At 42.5% G+C, this 20282-nt stretch overlaps 1 protein-coding gene across 4 annotated transcripts in view; it reads right to left on the bottom strand.

Annotated features, from left to right (window-relative positions):
- Cfap61 (cilia and flagella associated protein 61) overlaps positions 1 to 20282 on the bottom strand; it is a 278953-nt gene that overhangs the window by 236482 nt on the left and 22189 nt on the right.

Below are 20282 nucleotides of genomic sequence, written 5' to 3'. Positions count from 1 at the left end.
TGACACTATGTTCCTTGGGATCAGTGTGACAAGTGATGAGGAGGTAAGGAAGGGGGTTGTGTGGGCAGAGGGGTCAGCAAGGCTGGAGAACGGGAGGCTGGGCAGCATCTGCCAGGAACCAAAGGACAGTTAGAACAACAGTTTGAGAATGTGTTCTAAGGATCAGTAGTTCTAGGACATTATTCCACAGTCCCTCTCCTTCTTAATTTTTTAAACATTCAGTGTGTGTGTGTGTGTGTGTGTGTGTGTGTGTGTGTGTGTGTGTGTGTGTGCAGGTCACAGCACACATGTACACACAGGTCAGAAGACAGCTTGCAGGAGCCGGTCTTTCCATCATACGGGCTCCAGAGTTAGAACTCGGGTCATTAGGCTTGGCAGTGTGTGTGCCTTTGACTGCTGAACCATCGCACAGGCCCTACACGCCCTTCTGTGATAGCTCCACACTTCCCATGGGAGAGCAGTGCTGTGGAGGGAATGAAGGCCTGCTCACCATTCTGCAGACAAGTGACCTTGACTTCCATTCTTGGGACATTTTACAGTGAATTACCTTGACCCTACTTAAGGAAGCAGGAACTAGGTCTACTGTCACACAGTGATGTGATCTTGGATTCCATCCCTTCTTTTCAATATACTTTTGAGGGCATTTAGTGTTGTATTTTACCTGTCTACGATCCTCTAATACGATGTCCCTGATACTAAAAAAAAAAAATTCCAACTTCACGTTATTCCCCCCAGTGTGTTCTGACTTAACTATAGATCTTTATTTTCTCTGTGCTTTTCATTTATTACTCTGTCATCTCCACCAACCCATTTTTTTATTTCTGTGCCTTTTATTCTTTTCTAGTGATTAATCTGTCTGATTTTTTTTTATTAACTTGAGTATTTCTTATTTACATTTCGAGTGTTATTCCCTTTCCCGGTTTACGGGCAAACATCCCCCTAACCCCTCCCCCTCCCCTTCCTTATGGGTGTTCCCCTCCTCATCCTCCCCCCATTGCCGCCCTCCCCCCAACAATCACGTTCACTGGGGGTTCAGTCTTAGCAGGACCCAGGGCTTCCCCTTCCACTGGTGCTCTTACTAGGATATTCATTGCTACCTATGAGGTCAGAGTCCAGGGTCAGTCCATGTATAGTCTTTAGGTAGTGGCTTAGTCCCTGGAAGCTCTGGTTGCTTGGCATTGTTGTTCATATGGGGTCTCGAGCCCCTTCAAGCTCTTCCAGTTCTTTCTCTGATTCCTTCAACGGGGGTCCTATTCTCAATTCAGTGGTTTGCTGCTGGCATTCGCCTCTGTATTTGCTGTATTCTGGCTGTGTCTCTCAGGAGAGATCTACATCCGGCTCCTGTCGGTCTGCACTTCTTTGCTTCATCCATCTTGTCTAATTGGATGGCTGTATATGTATGGGCCACATGTGGGGCAGGCTCTGAATGGGTGTTCCTTCTGTCTCTGTTTTAATCTTTGCCTCTCTATTCCCTGCCAAGGGTATTCTTGTTCCCCTTTTAAAGAAGGAGTGAAGCATTCACATTTTGATCATCCGTCTTGAGTTTCATGTGTTCTGTGCATCTAGGGTAATTCAAGCATTTGGGCTAATAGCCACTTATCAGTGAGTGCATACCATGTATGTCTTTCTGTGACTGGGTTACCTCACTCAGGATGATGTTTTCCAGTTCCAACCATTTGCCTACGAATTTCATAAAGTCGTTGTTTTTGATAGCTGAGTAATATTCCATTGTGTAGATGTACCACATTTTCTGTATCCATTCCTCTGTTGAAGGGCATCTGGGTTCTTTCCAGCTTCTGGCTATTATAAATAAGGCTGCGATGAACATAGTGGAGCACGTGTCTTTTTAACATCTATTGTGTTCTCTTTGAGGCTCATACTAGCCCCATCTACTGAGGGATCCAGCTGTGTCTAAGGCTCAGGGCTTTACTCCATCTTCTCTGCTGCTCTGCTGTGCTACTGGAAGCCACAGGAGGCGGGCAGTGCCTCTCCTGTTCAGATGGAGGAAAGCGGTGATACCAGGGATGACGAGGTCGCTTGCCTGAGACCACAAGGCTTCAGTAGCACCTGGAGACAAGCTTGGGCTGACAAAAGCCCACCTTCCCCAGCTCCAAAGCTCACGATGCCCTTCAAAATGGCATTCTTTGTGGGACCTTTTTTGAAAGCCAGTAGCAAAATGCAATAACACTTGAGAGATGTGTCCTTGGCTCAGTGACCAAAGTTCGTCATCCAACCAGATGGGTCACAACTCCTCCTAGCCTCGCTACAACCACCCTCCAGTCATAGCTGACTTCCCCAAATTTGAAGTCAGAAGGAAATCTTCATCCAGACCCCAGGATGAAACTTTTGCCTCTAGCAACACAGACTGAATTGCTGGAATAATTTATTCAGGCATATACATACATAAACTCATATATACATGCACACACACACATATTCCAAGTACCTTGATGAAACTAATATATATATATTTTTTAAAGACAGCATAAAAGACAGATGGACTACGGATATGAATGGGTCACTTGCCTGGTATGTACCATCCCCATCACCACCTGGGCTACAAAGCAATACTCTCTCAAAACAAAACACCAGTTGAGTGTGGTGGTGTACACTTTTCATATCAGCGCTTGGGAGGTAAAGGTCAGCCTGTGAGTTCAAGGTCAGCCTGGCCTACATAGTGAGATCCAGGTCAGCCTGGAATACACAGTGAGACCCTGACTCAAAAACAAAAAAACAAAAAAAAACAAAACAAAACAAAAACAAAAAAAACCCAAAAAACAAAAAACAAAAAAACAAACACCAAGTCAAATCTCAGAGCTAAGAAGAGACCTATACCAAACACTAAACAGTCAAGCACCAAAGGGAAAGGCATGTGTAATATCTAGAAGATGAACCCTGGTCAACATAACTTGCAGATTCCCATGAAGAGCTGCCACTGAGGATGTAACTCATCACAAAACAAAACAAAACAGTGAGCAAAAAGCCTGTTCTAGGCATTCTCCTGGGATGTCACAATTACATAATAAAGGCTCTGGGAAGCACTATGATAAAGAACACTTAACCTGCTTATGCATTTCTCCAAACTGGCCCACCATACCCTTGATTCCCTAAACTTCCCTCTCCTCCCTGTGGAAGAGGAGATACTGATAATGGCAAAAGGCTGCACTGCTCATTCTCCAGGGGACGCCCATCGTTATCCAAGGTATGGCTAGCCGACAACACTCTGAGAGGCTGGAAGGCAGTGGCTCCTATCTCAGCAGCCAAACTCTTCTTATATTTTACTATCATCCTGGCTCTTACGTCATGGCCACTGGCAGTCTCATTCCCTCCCACCAGAGCATCACAGTGGGATTCCCAGGTTTGAGGCTCGAACGGGGAGCCAAAAGCAAACGCCAACTGTGCGTTTAGAGTAAGGCTGAATGTCAGATGCTACCCTTGACCTTGCCCCCATATTTCTGAGTTTATAGGATCACTTTGAGAAATACCAGTGGTCATCTTGGCCAGATGTAGTGAAGCCCTGCCACAAATCCATCCAAGGCTTGTTAGGTACTCTTTTGAAAAGACAAGAGAGGAAAAAATACAGCGTAGTGCCCAAAGCATGGGCGGGAAAGCCCAAGGTGGGCTGGACACTGAATCTGCCACTGGCGACTCTGCTAAAGATGCAGGACTTTCTCTGAACCACAGCCACTATACCACACGAAGATGTTTGAGTATGTACCATACTGTAATTATTATGCAGATAAGAAGAACCAGTAAGAACCACTGGAGAACATCCACAGTCAGTAGGCAGAGAAGAGGTTTGTTGGTTTTTTCTTTAGTTCTAAAGGCTGAATCACCGCCCTGGTACCCCACTGGCAGGTATAACCAATGCCGCTCCACCAGTGATCTTACAGCTCTGCTTCCCTCATCTCCGGCATTCACTTAACAATGCTTGCGAGCTCCTCATTCTTTCTGGGTGAGTACAGGGTCCTTGCCTCCACTGCATCAACCATCTCAACCATGCGTGAGCTGCTAAATGCATTGGTCTTAGAAAGCCTCCCTGCCCTTTCCAAAGTCCAGTGTCTTTCAAGGCTACCTCTATCACTCACCCTCCATCAACACTTCCTTCAGGCTCCTCTTCCAAAAAAACCAACATTGGGGTCATCACTGGATATACAGTGTCTAGTTATTATAGTATTGCTGTATTTTGAGCACAAGTTTTGGGAACACAGGATTCTAGGACAGTTCTGAATCATGGTGCAGCAGGGACAGGTCCAGGTCCTTACTCTATGCTGACCTTCCCAAGAGACCCCACTGACAGCTCTGAGGGGAAGTGGTTACTAGTCCCAGGGGTTTCCTCTGAAAATCTGAACCTAGAGTACTACACTGATGGCCCCCATAACTCTTCTACCTCGCCTTCTGCTGCTCCCGGCACCATGGCAGCCTCTTGGCCTGTGAGAGGCCTCCCACCCTCAGCAGAAAAGAACCTAGAACACTCTATTCACTTCCCTCTTAACCTGCAAAAAAAAAGGCTCCTCTCCACAAGAGGTTTTTTTCTGTATAAAGAATCCTTGATGATACTGTTCAGAAAAATAATACTCTAAAAAAAGAAAATAGCCTCTAATTCTTTTACCAAAAGTCAAGGTTGTACCAATGCATATTAATGTATGTCATTTTACATGACTGGAAAAACAATTTAATATTCTAGTCATTTTTAAGTGGTATGGTGGTTTGAATGAGAATGGACCCATAGATTCATGTATTTGAATGCTTAGTCATCAGGAGTGGCACTATTTGAGCAGGATTAGGAGGTGTGGCCTTTTTGGAGTAGATGTGTCACTGGGGATTTGGAAGTTGGAAACTGGCATGGAGGAGCAGCTGAGAGAACAGGAGGCAGACGTTAAGATTCCTCTCTGCACATTTACAGGTTGTTAAGAACATTCTTTTTGAAGTCCCACACCCGCGGATCCCAGCCCGCAGCAGCTCTCTGCTCCCAAACCCCGTGGGAGAGAGACCTCACCGCCTGATCAGGTGGGCACTCCTGAGGCTGCAGAGCGGAGGAGACCACCAACACTGCCCACCCCTGCCCACATCCCTGGCCCAAGAGGCAACTGTATAAGGCCTCTGGGTTCCCGTAGGGGAGGGCCCAGGGGCGGCAGGACCCCTGCGCCTGAGACACCGCCGGAACCTGAAGGAAACAGACCGGATAAACAGTTCTCTGCACCCAAATCCCGTGGGAGGGAGAGCTAAACCTTCAGAGAGGCGGACACGCCTGGGAAACCAGAAGAGACTGCACTCTGTGCACATCCAGACGCCAGAGAAAGACACCAAGCGCCATCTGGAACCCTGGTGCACGGAGGCTCCTGGAAAGAGCGGCGCAGATCTTCCCGGTTGCTGACGCCGCGGAGAGGACTTAGGCAGTACCCCACGAGCAAACTTGAGCCTTGGAACCGCAGGTAGGACCAACTTTTCCCCTGCAAGAAGCCTGCCTGGAGAACTCGGGACACGCAGAGGCAAAATTCCTCTAGGACCGGGCACTTCCTGTGTTTACCGGAAGTCCCACACCCGCGGATCCCGGCCCGCAGCAGCTCTCTGCTCCCAAACCCCGTGGGAGAGAGACCTCACCGCCTGATCAGGTGGGCACTCCTGAGGCTGCAGAGCGGAGGAGACCACCAACACTGCCCACCCCTGCCCACATCCCTGGCCCAAGAGGCAACTGTATAAGGCCTCTGGGTTCCCGTAGGGGAGGGCCCAGGAGCGGCAGGATCCCTGCGCCTGAGACACCGCCGGAACCTGAAGGAAACAGACCGGATAAACAGTTCTCTGCACCCAAATCCCGTGGGAGGGAGAGCTAAACCTTCAGAGAGGCAGACACGCCTGGGAAACCAGAAGAGACTGCACTCTGTGCACATCCAGACGCCAGAGGAAAACACCAAACGTCATCTGGAACCCTGGTGCACGGAGGCTCCCGGAAAGAGCGGCGCAGATCTTCCCAGTTGCTGCCGCCGCGGAGAGGACTTAGGCAGTACCCCACAAGCAAACTTGAGCCTTGGAACCACAGGTAGGACCAACTTTTCCCCTGCAAGAAACCTGCCTGGTGAACTCAAGACACAGGCCCACAGGAACAGCTGAAGACCTGTAGAGAGGAAAAACTACACGCCCGAAAGCAGAACACTCTGTCCCCATAACTGGCTGAAAGAAAACAGGAAAACAGGTCTACAGCACTCCTGACACACAGGCTTATAGGACAGTCTAGCCACGGTCAGAAATAGCAGAACAAAGTAACACTAGAGATAATCTGATGGCGAGAGGCAAGCACAGGAACCCAAGCAACAGAAACCAAGACTACATGGCATCATCGGAGCCCAATTCTCCCACCAAAGCAAACACGGAATATCCAAACACACCAGAAAAGCAAGATCTAGTTTCAAAATCATATTTGATCATGATGCTGGAGGACTTCAAGAAAGACATAAAGAACTCCCTTAGAGAACAAGTAGAAGCCTACAGAGAGGAATCGCAAAAATCCCTGAAAGAATTCCAGGAAAACACAATCAAACAGTTGAAGGAATTAAAAATGGAAATAGAAGCAATCAAGAAAGAACACATGGAAACAACCCTGGACATAGAAAATCAAAAGAAAAGACAAGGAGCTGTAGATACAAGCTTCACCAACAGAATACAAGAGATGGAAGAGAGAATCTCGGGAGCAGAAGATTCCATAGAAATCATTGACTCAACTGTCAAAGATAATGTAAAGCGGAAAAAGCTACTGGTCCAAAACATACAGGAAATCCAGGACTCAATGAGAAGATCAAACCTAAGGATAATAGGTATAGAAGAGAGTGAAGACTCCCAGCTCAAAGGACCAGTAAATATCTTCAACAAAATCATAGTAGAAAACTTCCCTAACCTAAAAAAAGAGATACCCATAGGCATACAAGAAGCCTACAGAACTCCAAATAGATTGGACCAGAAAAGAAACACCTCCCGTCACATAATTGTCAAAACACCAAACGCACAAAATAAAGAAAGAATATTAAAAGCAGTAAGGGAAAAAGGTCAAGTAACATATAAAGGCAGACCTATCAGAATCACACCAGACTTTTCGCCAGAAACTATGAAGGCCAGAAGATCCTGGACTGATGTCATACAGACCCTAAGAGAACACAAATGCCAGCCCAGGTTACTGTATCCTGCAAAACTCTCAATTAACATAGATGGAGAAACCAAGATTTTCCATGACAAAACCAAATTTACACAATATCTTTCTACAAATCCAGCACTACAAAGGATAATAAAGGGTAAAGCCCAACATAAGGAGGCAAGCTATACCCTAGAAGAAGCAAGAAACTAATCGTCTTGGCAACAAAACAAAGAGAATGAAAGCACACAAACATAACCTCACATCCAAATATGAATATAACAGGAAGCAATAATCACTATTCCTTAATATCTCTCAACATCAATGGCCTCAACTCCCCAATAAAAAGACATAGATTAACAAACTGGATACGCAATGAGGACCCTGCATTCTGCTGCCTACAGGAAACACACCTCAGAGACAAAGACAGACACTACCTCAGAGTGAAAGGCTGGAAAACAACTTTCCAAGCAAATGGTCAGAAGAAGCAAGCTGGAGTAGCCATTCTAATATCAAATAAAATCAATTTTCAATTAAAAGTCATCAAAAAAGATAAGGAAGGACACTTCATATTCATCAAAGGAAAAATCCACCAAGATGAACTCTCAATCCTCATCTTCGATTGGTTTATATACAAGTGTGCAATTTCTAGGCTTGAAAGTAAAATGATGCTATCTGGTGCTGGATAGAGGAGCCTTATTTTTTATTATGGCAGCTTGCTATTTTTGTAACATGGTGATTTGGTTGAACACAATAAAGTACAGTAGTAACTGATCTCCCCCTCTTCCTGGATGAGTGAGGAGATGATTAAATGTTGATGTCAGCACCCATGAGCATATTCAGATGAGCTTCTGCTTCTGTTGAAAAGGATGCTGTGTTTGATTGTGGTCCGAAGCTTTGAAGCACTACTTGGCATCTCCTTCCTTGGAGGTCTCACTGTTTAAACATAACAGATTTGATAGCTTGTTGGTAAGGTGAGGTCCAGCTTGTCTCCACTAGGTCATCTTCATGTGAATCCGGTGGTTATATGGTTTTGTTCTAGGGATATTTCATTTTTTTAATAACGGTTTTAGCTGACATTCATGGAGAGAATGAATCCTTAGAACTGTGCCACTAGTGAAAGGAAATCCTGTCTAGAGTATGTTTCTTTACAAAGCTGTGTCACACCATCCTTTGGGCCCTCTGCTGGAAAAGTAGAATCAAGTCTCAAATAATGCCTTTTAAATTGTATCCTCTAGTATTATAGATGTAGGACAGTACTGTATCATACCTCTGTGGATGTAAAATAGCTTGTACCTGCTTTATGATACGTAGTAGTGACCGTGCTTTATCAGAGCTGTTTTTAATGATGTTGCTCAGAATGTTTTCTTTCCAGATGATGATTGAGAAGCTAATTTAAAAAAAAATGGTGCCAGGTACCACAAGAGTAACAGAACTGTGCTGTTTTCTCGGGTTTTGTTTTTTTACTTTTTTTTTTTTTTTAATGGAGTGTGCTGGATGTCTCTACAGTTTTGTTCAGATGACTGCAGAACCTGGAAAAGCTGTTGCTGCTGTTGATGCATAACACACTGCTATTATTGGTCTTTTTATATAAATATAAATATATATATACAGATATATAATTTGAATTTTTTGAAACTTTACCTGTGCTGTCAACTTTCGAAAAAAGTATCCCCGTTTACTGTGTTGAGTTGGCACTGTACAGAAATTAACAGCCATATTGGTCTAGAAATGTTGAACTTAAGTTTTTTCCATTTGTACAGGGGTAACACACTGTATTAAATATGTAAGGTCTTATATACGTGGGTTTGATTAAAAAAACTAATAAAGTATTCTCTAAATTAAAAAAAATAAAAAAAAAGAAAAAAGAAAACAACCGATAATAATAATAATAAATTACTAATATATACAAAAAAAAAGAACATTCTTTTTTTATTTTTTTATTACTTTTTTTTATTAACCTAAGTATTTCTTATTTACATTTCGAGTGTTATTCCCTTTCCCGGTTTACGGGCAAACATCCCCCTAATCCCTCTCCCTCCCCTTCTTTATGGGTGTTCCCCTCCCCATCCTCCCCCCATTGCCGCCCTCCCCCCAACAATCACGTTCACTGGGGGTTCAGTCTTAGCAGGACCCAGGGCTTCCCCTTCCACTGGTGCTCTTACTAGGCTGTTCATTGCTACCTATGAGGTCAGAGTCCAGGGTCAGTCCATGTATAGTCTTTGGGTAGTGGCTTAGTCCCTGGAAGCTCTGGTTGCTTGGCATTGTTGTTCATATGGGGTCTCGAGCCCCTTCAAGCTCTTCTAGTTCTTTCTCTGATTCCTTCAACGGGGGTCCCGTTCTCAGTTCAGTGGTTTGCTGCTGGCATTCGCCTGTTAAGAACATTCTTAAGGGATGGATGCCTACAGGGCTTTGTATGTCTAGGTGGGCAATTAAATATTATTAATTGGATCAGAGGTTATTGTGTGTTCTTTCATGTGGCGATTTAATTGAATTCAAGAGAGTTTGTGGTAGCTGGAGACATTGGGCCGCCACAGAATTGGGATGTGTATGTCTAGCACGGCGGCAATCTGCCTTGGGAACTAGATGGGTAGAGAGATTGTTGCCAGGCTCAGAGAGTAGCCGTTGGCAATGTGATATGGGATACAGCAAAGCGGGTGAGATGCTTTGCTGACTAAGACTAAGCTATCTACCAGATACCTTGGAGCACTATGGTGCCAGATCTAGTGTGGGATAAAATACAGAACTTTTTTAAATTTTACAGCCACGGGTGGTGAACCAACGTGGGCAAGAATCCACTAGTAAGCCTAAGAGTTGAAAGAAAGTTTTATTTTCTAAGTAAGAGGAGGTCAGCACCATGTTGAGTCACGTGAACCTTAAACAAAGAAGCACAAACAGGCTTGCAGGCTGTAGGTCCCCTGCTGTGATAAGTAGTGGCAGCTCAAAGAGTTAAGAGATTAAAAGCTGTTTTTTAGAAAGTTGTTTAAAAAGTCTTTCAGGATACTCATATTCCTTCTAACGTGGGCTCCACGGGAATTTTGGGTTAAAATCCTAGTTAGACAAGCTGCTTCTTAATGACAGGTTTTATTAGAAGGTGATTAAGTTTGGTTTTAAAAGAAGAAAGTACAGAGATTGCCCGAATCACATGGGGATTTTCACCCATGGTTCGGAACATAGGGAAAATTAGTCACTGACTCCAAGTAGAGAGTTGTGATAGAAGTCTGTAACACCAGGCAGAGTGAATACAGACATATAGTATAGAAGTTATTAATAAATAAAAATCTAAGGCTTCGAATAGAGAGCTTGACAGATTGATATATTTTGGGCTAAAGTCCTGGTTTGATAAGTTGCTTACTTTTTGGTATTAGAATTGATAGAAGGCGTTTGTTTTATGAATTACCCCGCTAAAGGCCATATGACTCGTTGATGCTGGCTAGTGAGGGTGTGTGGTTATTTTTGATATTTACAACAGGAATCTCAGATTCTCTTAACATGGGCTCCATGGGAATGTTGGGTTAATTTCCTGATATGACAGATTAGAACAGCCTATCAGGCTCATTGTTTAACACTATTGTTTAGCTTACTTCCTTTTTAAAATTGTTTAATCTTCATAATGGGTGTGACTTTGAATTTTATGGTTATATTATTCCTCTGGGAGAGTATTAAATACAAGCTTTTCTGGTTACAGACTAAGGAATATGTTGGGAGGAAGGTTTTACCTTTGTGTTTTTAAAATGGGTGATAGGCTCTGGACACTTTCCAGAGTCATATTGATCAGATTTGATAGAGGAAGGCCACCTGAAGAACTAAATTCAAGAGAATTAAACAAAAAGATATATTGATTCTAAACTTTTGCCTTGAGAATTATATTTTCCAGAATGTACCTGCCTGGATTCCTGATCTCAAGGACTTTCAGCTGGGCCCAGTTAAGACAGGCACATCAGGCTACAACATTGCTCCATTTTACCTACCCCACCCCCCAGGGATATCTCAATACCCATCTACAGCTTGAAGAAGTTATAGAAGAGTCATTGCCCCAATTCCCTGAACTTTTAGAGGGCAGAGAGTGGTTATTCTAAGGTTGTTTTTATGAGGAATTTAGAATTGGTCATAATTTAACAGGGAGGAATTAGATAGATTGAGTTGTACAGCCATAATCTCATTTGGTAACTAAGCTAAAATCATATCTTTACTTTGGTATAGAATTTAATTGTTAAAAAAATTTTAAAAGTACGAGGTTTAGAGCCAGTCCTTCTACTGATGCCATTACAAACTTCTGAGTTGATTACACATGTGAGTTAAGGGCCAAATAGCAAATCCATGGCTCTGAGTTTGTTAGAATGCTTTCAAGATAATATATTAAGGTAAGTTAACAGACAACAGTCCAGATTACCTTATATAGATAGATGGTTTTCAAAAATGTCAGAAATCCAGAACATATGAGATTTAAAGTTATTTATCTTTTGTTGAGCATATCTGCTCCTAACAGTTCCCCTTTGTTGGATTTAACAAAGAAATTGAACATCTCTACATTCAGGTGAGGCAATACTTTGTGGCTAGGCAGCCCCTGGGCAGAAGGTGCCTATTTCATCTACAGACAAATACTGTCCACAAAGGGACACCTTATGCAGAATAGTCGACTGATAATTTTGCCAAGCCAGAAATATCAGCCCTTCAAGATCACTGCATTTCAAGAGTCTGTCATTTGATTTGGGGCCAGAAGGCTAAAGACTTGCACTCACACGTTGCCAACAGAGGACTGTGCTGGTGGAAATTTGTCTCTACAACCTCTCAGTTCTGGAAGCCATGTTAGACTTCCTATGTTTATAGATATTTGATCATTCTCAGATTTCTGACGGAATTGAAGAATGATTATAGACTCATAGCCTATCAGGCTGTTTAACTTTGAAAATACATATTTTATTAGATAGTTATTAGACAGTATACAAGCTAACCAAGATATAACAGATTTTAAGTTTTCTTAAGCTGGAAGGATAACTAAATGTTCTGTTTAACTGATGAAAGGTTGGACTGGGTTTAGTTAATTATGCTTTTAATTACAAAATGATAATAGTTGTGATCAGCTTATATTTGAGAGAAAAGTTTTTTATTAATTAGACAAAAAGGGTGAAATGTAGGCGGATGTCATTATGCAGGTGACAGCAGATACAAGATAGAACAAGGCCTGTCATTGGATGAGAAGGAAGGGTGGGCGGGAGAAAAGTTTTAGAGGAGGAGGAGGAGACTGGAGCAAGAAAGGGAGCAGCTGAGAGAACATGGAGGTGGATGCTAAGATTCCTCTCTGCACACTTACAGGTTGTTATGAACATTCTTAAGGGATGGATGTGTAAGGGCTTTGTATGTCTAGGTGGACAATTATCAATTGGATCAGAAAAAAAAAAAAAAAAGAAACTGGCATGGAAATTTCAAAAAGCTCACACCATGCTCAGTGTTGCTGTTTCTGCCCGTGGCTCTCAGCTACTCTCCAGCTCCGTGCCTGCCATGCCTACCACCGTGCTACGCTCCATAATGATAACGGACTAAGCCTCTGAAACTAGAAGCCAGCCCCCAATTAAATGCTCTTCATAAGAATCGTCATGGCCATGGTGTCTCTTCACAGCAATAGAGCAATAACTAAAGCAAGTGGAAGAAGACAGACATCATATAAGAAAGTTATTTGCACAATGAATACAAACTATTATACTCAAGGCCAGGAGGCTGAACCCAGAGTCCAAACCAGAACTTGAAATCAGCCCACAGTTCAACCCTCCTCCAAGAAGCTTCTTGTAGTAGATGGCAACTAACACAGAAATGCACAACTGTTCAATGTACAGAGCATAGCTGACATCAGAATGCTCAGCCCCAGACGGAATGTCTACATCATATCCCTTCCCTTGAGGCTCAGGGATCTATGTGGAAGAGGTGTCAGAAACATTGTAAAAGCCAGAGGCGGTAGGTGACTTCAAAGGGAGCAGCATTTTCCAGACACAACAAGACAAACAAACGTACATATCAACTCATACGGATTGTGAGGGCATGCAGTAAAATCTGCACAAAGTTTGCCAGACAAAAATCCTAGCATGGGAGAGGGGAAGTGGGCACAAAGTCCCACTCCTAGCTACCCTCAACTGCAGCTGGGCGAGGGACTAGCAGCTTTCTTCAGTGAGTGAGACTCAGGAAAGGCGCCACACCCAAGAGTAGTCAGCCAACAGACACTAGACCAAATAGGTGTGGGGCGGGGGAACAAGTTGGGTGAGAGTTGCAGAAGAGGAATGGATATGATCAAAATAGATTATGTGAAATTCTCAAAGAATAAATGAAAACATCTTTTTTAAAGTTTGAGGCTGAGTATGGTGGAGTATGAATTTATGCCCAGTACAGGGTAGGGTATGGGGACAGCAGGTAGATTTCTATGAGTTCAAAGCCCCCCTGGTCTACAATAGTGAGTTTCAGGACAGCCAATGCTACATAGTGAATTCCTGTCTCGAAAACAAAACAGAAGAAAATAGAAAAAATAGTTTGAGATGGTGATGGTAACTACACTAATGTAGTTAATTTGATAATTATTTGGTGTGTATTTATAGATGTACTTAATAAAATTATGGCCCCCAATTTTCAAGAGTGTGTATATCTTTGCATGTTTGTAAATGTTTTATACAGTGAAGAAACATATTCATAATCTTAAACTAAAAAAATAATACTTGATATTAAAAACAGGAATAAAGATCTGGAGAGACAGCAAGCCCTACGCCTAGCCATGAACCTTCCACTGCACATTAACAAAGCTGTCCAAAATCAGACCTCAATACCAACTCTCCTGGGAAAAAACAAGAAGTAAACATCCAAGCCTGGAGTTCTGAACACTGTCCCTTAAGCCCTTCTCCAAAATGGATAGAGAGGAACTTGCTCAACATACTAAATGCATTCCTTGGGGTAATCGATAATTTAAGATCTTGCATCACCCTAAGCGCTAATGATAATGGATGACATCAGCCTCAAAGTCTCAAATGGCATATGACAAAGGCCAGCCTCACAGAAAGAATACCTCGGCTAAGGAGAACCATCCATGCAGTAAGATGTCTAAGAGCCAGCAGTCTAAAGCTGTGGGCACTTGCTAGTGGGGTCAGACGAGAAGACAGCCCCATCTCGCCGTGACAGAGAGTGGCATGCTTACTGGGAACATCCTGCCGTTTGCAGGGTGTACACCATCCCCACGGTGATGACTAATCTGGGGTTATTCACGCCATCAGCACAAAGAAGAATAGAAACAGAGTTCTGGAAAGTAGTGTTTCTACATATGTTCATCCAGAGTGCTGCTTCGGTGGGGAAGCCATGTGCTTGTCAGTGCGATTCACTATAAAATATTTTACTTTTAGGAGAACAAAAGCTGTCGCCCTGACAGACTTGTTGTTCTCTTGGGCACTCAAGTATCCAACAGACCTTAAAAACCATGCCAGACAGAAATGGAGCTGAATTCAAGTCTTTCGACCAATAGATACCTCACTTGGCAATTTGCATATCTTTTAAACTTAGGGAGAGGCAACACTAAGAATGCCCTGTGTGGTGGCCCTAACCAGCTTTCTGGAAGACACAGTTATTCATCCTTCACTAAGTCACTTAGCCAGGAGGTACATGGTGGCACCCTAGATCCCAAGATCTTCCTAGCAACCTGATCGAGCCTCTTGGTGACGGTTTCTCAGATTGCTTCAGGGAGACAGCATCCTGTCCACCAGAATGTCCACCATTCTAGAAGGAAGGCACAGGCTGGCTTCCCTTGAGGCAGAGAGATGTGTGTAACACATTCTGCTAGCAAGGCCACTGTGCAAGTCCTCAGGTGGGAAATACTACCCCAGCACAATGAGAACAGCACAAAAGCAGTCTGCATGTCCAGAATATATCCCAGACCCCTCTGCTGACCTCAAAGAGTCTACGTTTTCCAGCTAGACTTAAAAATTATATTACTTAAAAAGGAAGTTGTTGTTATTTTAAATATTACAAATACATTTTATTATACTATATTTGAAAAATGATAGAGAATCCAATTAGTTCTAAAGAATATAGCTTGCTTTGTCAAATTATGCTTTTATCAAGAACACTGTCTCAACATAGGACAAGGCGACTTAAAAGTTGTTGCCAATTAGATGTTCCTTTTTTATCCACTTGTGGAGGTTGGGGGTGGGGGGGGTGGGGGGGAGAAGTACCTTTTTCTTTCTAAGATCTCTTGTGCCCTCTAGTGGTCTTCTTACAAAAATTAAATCCACCCTTTAAACGGTCCATGCAAGACCTTTAAAACAGGTGTTTAGAGTCATTTAACTTCTGATCATTGGAAAATGTGATTTTTTTTAAAGTGAGAGGAATTTTACAATCCAAACTTTCTGTGTGATTAGAAAGACCATGTGTCAGGCCATGTAAATCCCCGCCGTCCATACTGCTGGGTTCCATGTCCCAATCTTGGCAATGGTAATCTACAGCTCCTGGAGGACTGTTCACCAAACTACATGTCTGGCAGGGGTTTTGGGTGACAAATGCCCAGGGTACAAGAAAGCCCCAGATAAATGCTGTGACTGTTCTACATCTCCTTTTAAGACATGTCCAGATCTTCTTAACTTAAAGCTCAAAACATTAAATCCCTATGAACTGTTTAGAAGTTAAATTGAAAAAAGCATGAGACTATCAGATGTCTCATAAAATTAACTTCTGGGGCTGGAGAGATGGCTCAGCAGTTAAGAGTGCTGGATGCAGCTCCAGGCCCCGTGGATCCAATGCCTTCTTCTGGTACCAGGTATATACATGGTGCACGGACATTCAGAGAAAATACCCATGCACACAAATAAATAAAAATAATTTAGAATTATGTTTATTAAGAAGTGAAAGATAGGTTTTTTTTTTGGTTCTTTTTTTCAGAGCTGGGGACCGAACCCAGGGCCTTGTGCTTCCTAGGTAAGCGCTCTACCACTGAGCTAAATCCCCAGCCCCGAAAGATAATTTTTTGTTATTTGGGTTTTTTGGTTTGGTTTGGTTTGGTTTGATTTGGTCTGGTTTGTTTAACAGCTCTGACTTTCATGGAACTTGATTTGTGGACCAGGCTGGCCTCAAGAAAGGTAGGTTTTAAAAAAAAAAACTTGTTTTAAATGTTTTCTTTTACTTTTTAAAAAGGTTTAAGTTTTACATTTTTATTAATGCAAATTATACATATACTTGTGAGATATATAATTATCTGATACAAGTATGCAGCTGTACCAATCAAATTTGAGCGCACTTTCATCTCCTTAAACATTTATAGAGCTCCCGATTTCCTCTCTCCTAATGAAGAAAATTTTCATCTATTTGAGCCAATATGATTAAGTGTAGTCATCCTCAAATAGGCAGGATGCCAGGCAGGAAAACTCAAGCTACTTAACAACACAACCGGACAGCATAGAACCCTTCTCTTGGCCTAGTCTCCCCTAAACCACCACTCCAAGACCGTGCCAGCCTTTCTAAGCCGGGAACATCTCATGTCCACCACTGAAGATTAATTAAGCACACTGTGGTTTTTAAAGGTGTGTTCAGTAGCAGCTTTGCTTTGTTTCCAACAATGAAAGACAGGGAAGAGTAACTTCATTAATTAGTGTCTGAGTAGAAGGGCAGATTACAGCATCATTTTCCACATGGCTAAATGAAAGGGACAGGGGAAGGGATTATGGCGTTAATTCTTTTGGTTCTGAATATGTTGCTAGTTAAATAGCGGAGGGATAATTACATCCCCAAACCCTTCCCTGGTTTAGTGTCTTAAGAACTGTGTTCATCGCCATTAATTATCAGTGCAAGTGGCTACTGATGAAACAGATGTCAAATGTGGGGGAAATAAGAGTAATGTGGTGGCCGAAGAGGCATGCGGCCACACCTATTCCACCGTGCTGTGCAATGTCTTTGTGTTTCTAGCACTCTTACGGAGGGAGAGTTCACACAAAGTTTCAAGATACAGGCAATTTTAGACCCACTAGTCCTAAAATTCCAACATGTTCATTTTGGATAGGGGGCTTTTTAAAATGTTCCACTTCTATACATTTTTCAGGCAAAAAAGCATTGTCTGTGTCACAGTCTCCTCCTGAACTAGTGCGCCCTCATCTTAATATATATACACCCCCTCCTCGTCTCTTTACATTGGGACAGTGTCCCTCTTGGGATTTGTTCCTTTGGGATTTTCAGTGTTGTGAACAGCTAGGCATCAAAGGATGATCAAAACAAGCTATCCAAAGGTTTATTTCTAGCTTTGTGGACCCTGCCCACTAGAAGGCCATAACCCATTCTACGAAGTCTTAAGAGAGGAAAAAGGAAAAAAGAAATGAAAAGGAAGGGACGAGAAGCCAAGAGAGAAATTGAAGCCAAATAGGAACTATTGATGGCTGAAAATGAGGTTTAGTATTGTCAACTTGACAATATCTAGCATTACTAAAAGACAAGTCTCTGGGCACACCTGTGAGAGATTATCCAGGTTAGGTTAGTCTCTGGACACAGCTGGGGAAGCGTATCTGGATGATATTTTTGGAGGTGGGAAGCCCTGCCCACTGTGGGCAGCACCATTCCCTGAATCCTGGTTTGTAAAAACCTAGAGAGCCAGGCAGTAATAGAGTTCATAGCTGTCTTCTGAAGATACAATGTTATAGTGTAACCACCGCTTCAAGACCCTGTGAGCTAGAATAAACCTTTCCCCTTAATTTGCTTTGTAAACACTTCCTAGGAGCTAGACTGAGGACATCTTTTGTCTTTTCTCCTATTTTCCTATATCCCTTAACAGCAGATAGGATACCAGAGAGTATGTTTACAAAGAAATTACCTTACTAAAAAGTATAAGAGGGCTGGAGAGATGGCTCAGAGGTTAAGATCACTGTCTGCTTTTCCAGAGGTCCTGAGTTCAATTCCCAGAAACCACATGGTAGCTCACAACCATCTGAAATGGGGATCTGATGCCCTCTTCTGGAGTGCCTGAAGACAGCAACAATGTATACATATACATAAAACAAATAAATTTTTTTAAGTATAAGAAATGGATTGTTTTGATGGGCTGCTTCTGTGCATGACACTTTGAGCACTGCATTTATAAAACATCTTTTCTAATACAAAAATCTTGGAACATGTAAGTCTTACTGTTTCTCTGGAAAACGATAATTCTTGAGATCCGAATGGGTGTACTAACTATATGTAAAAACAAAAACAAAAATAAAAACAAACAACAAGAACTTTGGAGGACCAGCACAGTGGGCAAGAGTGCTTGCTGACAACCTGAGTTCAATCCCTGGTACCCAAAAGGTGAAGGGAGAGAACTGACTCCCACAAAGGTGACCTCCAACCTCTACACATGTGCTATGTAGCATGTAAATTCAGGCACACAAATAAATGTGATAAAACCATTTTTGAAAGAAAATACTTTTGGAAATGTAACTCCATTTATAGGTTAATTTGTGCCCTTACATTCTACCTAATCTCCCCCTAAATAACTGTCCATACACTCAGTCGTCCATCAGGATAATCTCTAAGCTGGAAATGCCCTTAAATTGAAATGTTTTGCTCATTTAAAATGAAACTTGTAAAATGACACTCATCCACACTAAGCACAACTTAAACCAACAAAATACCATTTTGCCCTAGCAAATTAAAAACTTTTAAAGAACTGAAAATGTCCAGGGTCTGGAGATATAGTTCATCAATCATGTGTGCAAACCTTAAGTTTGATCTCTAGCTCTGAAAAATAAAAATAAAAAGAATCTTTTCAAATAATCTATAGAATCTCTGGGTCTAAAGAAAAAACTGTTGGTTATCATATACACTGACATATTTTGGTTGAACAACTTGAGAACAGCATTTAAGTCTTAATATTTCTCATCTACAGACATTCCTCTTTTAGGTACCGATGTTATTGAAAATAAAATACCATGATTAATATTTTCCCATGGTATCTGTATTATAGAAAAACAACTAAACTTCTGTGTCAGTGTACCCTGTTGTACCAAATACCTGAGAGGAACAACTTAAAATAGGGAAATGTTTATTCTGACTCTCGGATGCAAAGGCTTTGGTGTGACTTGGTGGGGAAGGGCTGTGATGAGCTGTCCAGAACATGAACACCGAGAAACAGAAACGACAGTGCCTGTGCTCACTCTCTGGCTTCCCACTTCTATTCCTGACTAGAAGGTGGTGCTGCCCACATTCAGGATGTCTTCACCTTAGTAAATCCTCTCTGAAAATTCCCTCACAAATACGGGCTCCCAGGTACCCATCAACAGGAGCAAGGTGACAATCAAAACCAACCATTATCATTTCTGTAAGTAACAAACAGCTAAATGAGTTATGGCCACACAATGGACAAGGCATCACAGAACAGGCAGTCATCAGGAAGAACAAGAAAGGGCCTGATTTAATGGCTTTATTATCTTAAGTTATGTGTGACAATGGGATTGGGTGTGATGTTCTCATATTCATATATATATATATATATATATGATATATTTCAATCCATTTGCCCCTCAATACCTTCTCTTATCCTCTTCCTGCCGATTGCCTTCCTCTCCCCCCATTAAACCCACCTTCTACCTTGTATTTATTTTTTTAATTGATGCCCCAAGGACTTTCACTGGGGTTGTTTCCTGGAGCATGAGTAGACGTCAGTCACAGAAGCATGGGCAATTTCCTAATGGATACTCCTGAAGAAAGCGAAGCTCCCTCCCTCAGTTACCACAACTCCCTCTTGTCTCTCCCAGTCTCACTTTCTGTCTTACCATAGGGAAAGTAGGGCCTAGTAAGCCTCTCACCTCCAGCTACTAGTTAACTATAAAGATGGTGAGCTGCTACATTAAGTGTATAAATGACAGAGCATATAATCACAAATACTGTATAATGTATTCAGTGCCCACAGAAGCTGAGGGATGTATCGGGTCCCCTGGAAGCAGAGTTACAGTTACAAGGTGCCATGTGGGTGCTGTGAACTAAACTGGGTCCTATGTGAGGACAGCAAGTCATCTTAATTGCTGAACCATTTCTCCAGCCCTCCCACCCTAGCTACCGCCTGTATATCCGGGCTTTTGGAGACAGGGTCTCACTGTGTAGCCCAGACTCCATGTAGCTTTGACCCAGGATCCTTCTGCTTCTGCTTCCTGGTGCAGGGAGAACACGCACATGC

The sequence above is a fragment of the Rattus norvegicus genome, chromosome 3 (assembly GCF_021556685.1).
Source record: "Rattus norvegicus strain SHRSP/BbbUtx chromosome 3, alternate assembly SHRSP_T2T, whole genome shotgun sequence".
NCBI lineage: Eukaryota > Metazoa > Chordata > Mammalia > Rodentia > Muridae > Rattus > Rattus norvegicus.
The sequence above is the reverse complement of the archived record's forward strand: the minus strand, read 5'-3'. Positions and strand labels throughout refer to the sequence as shown.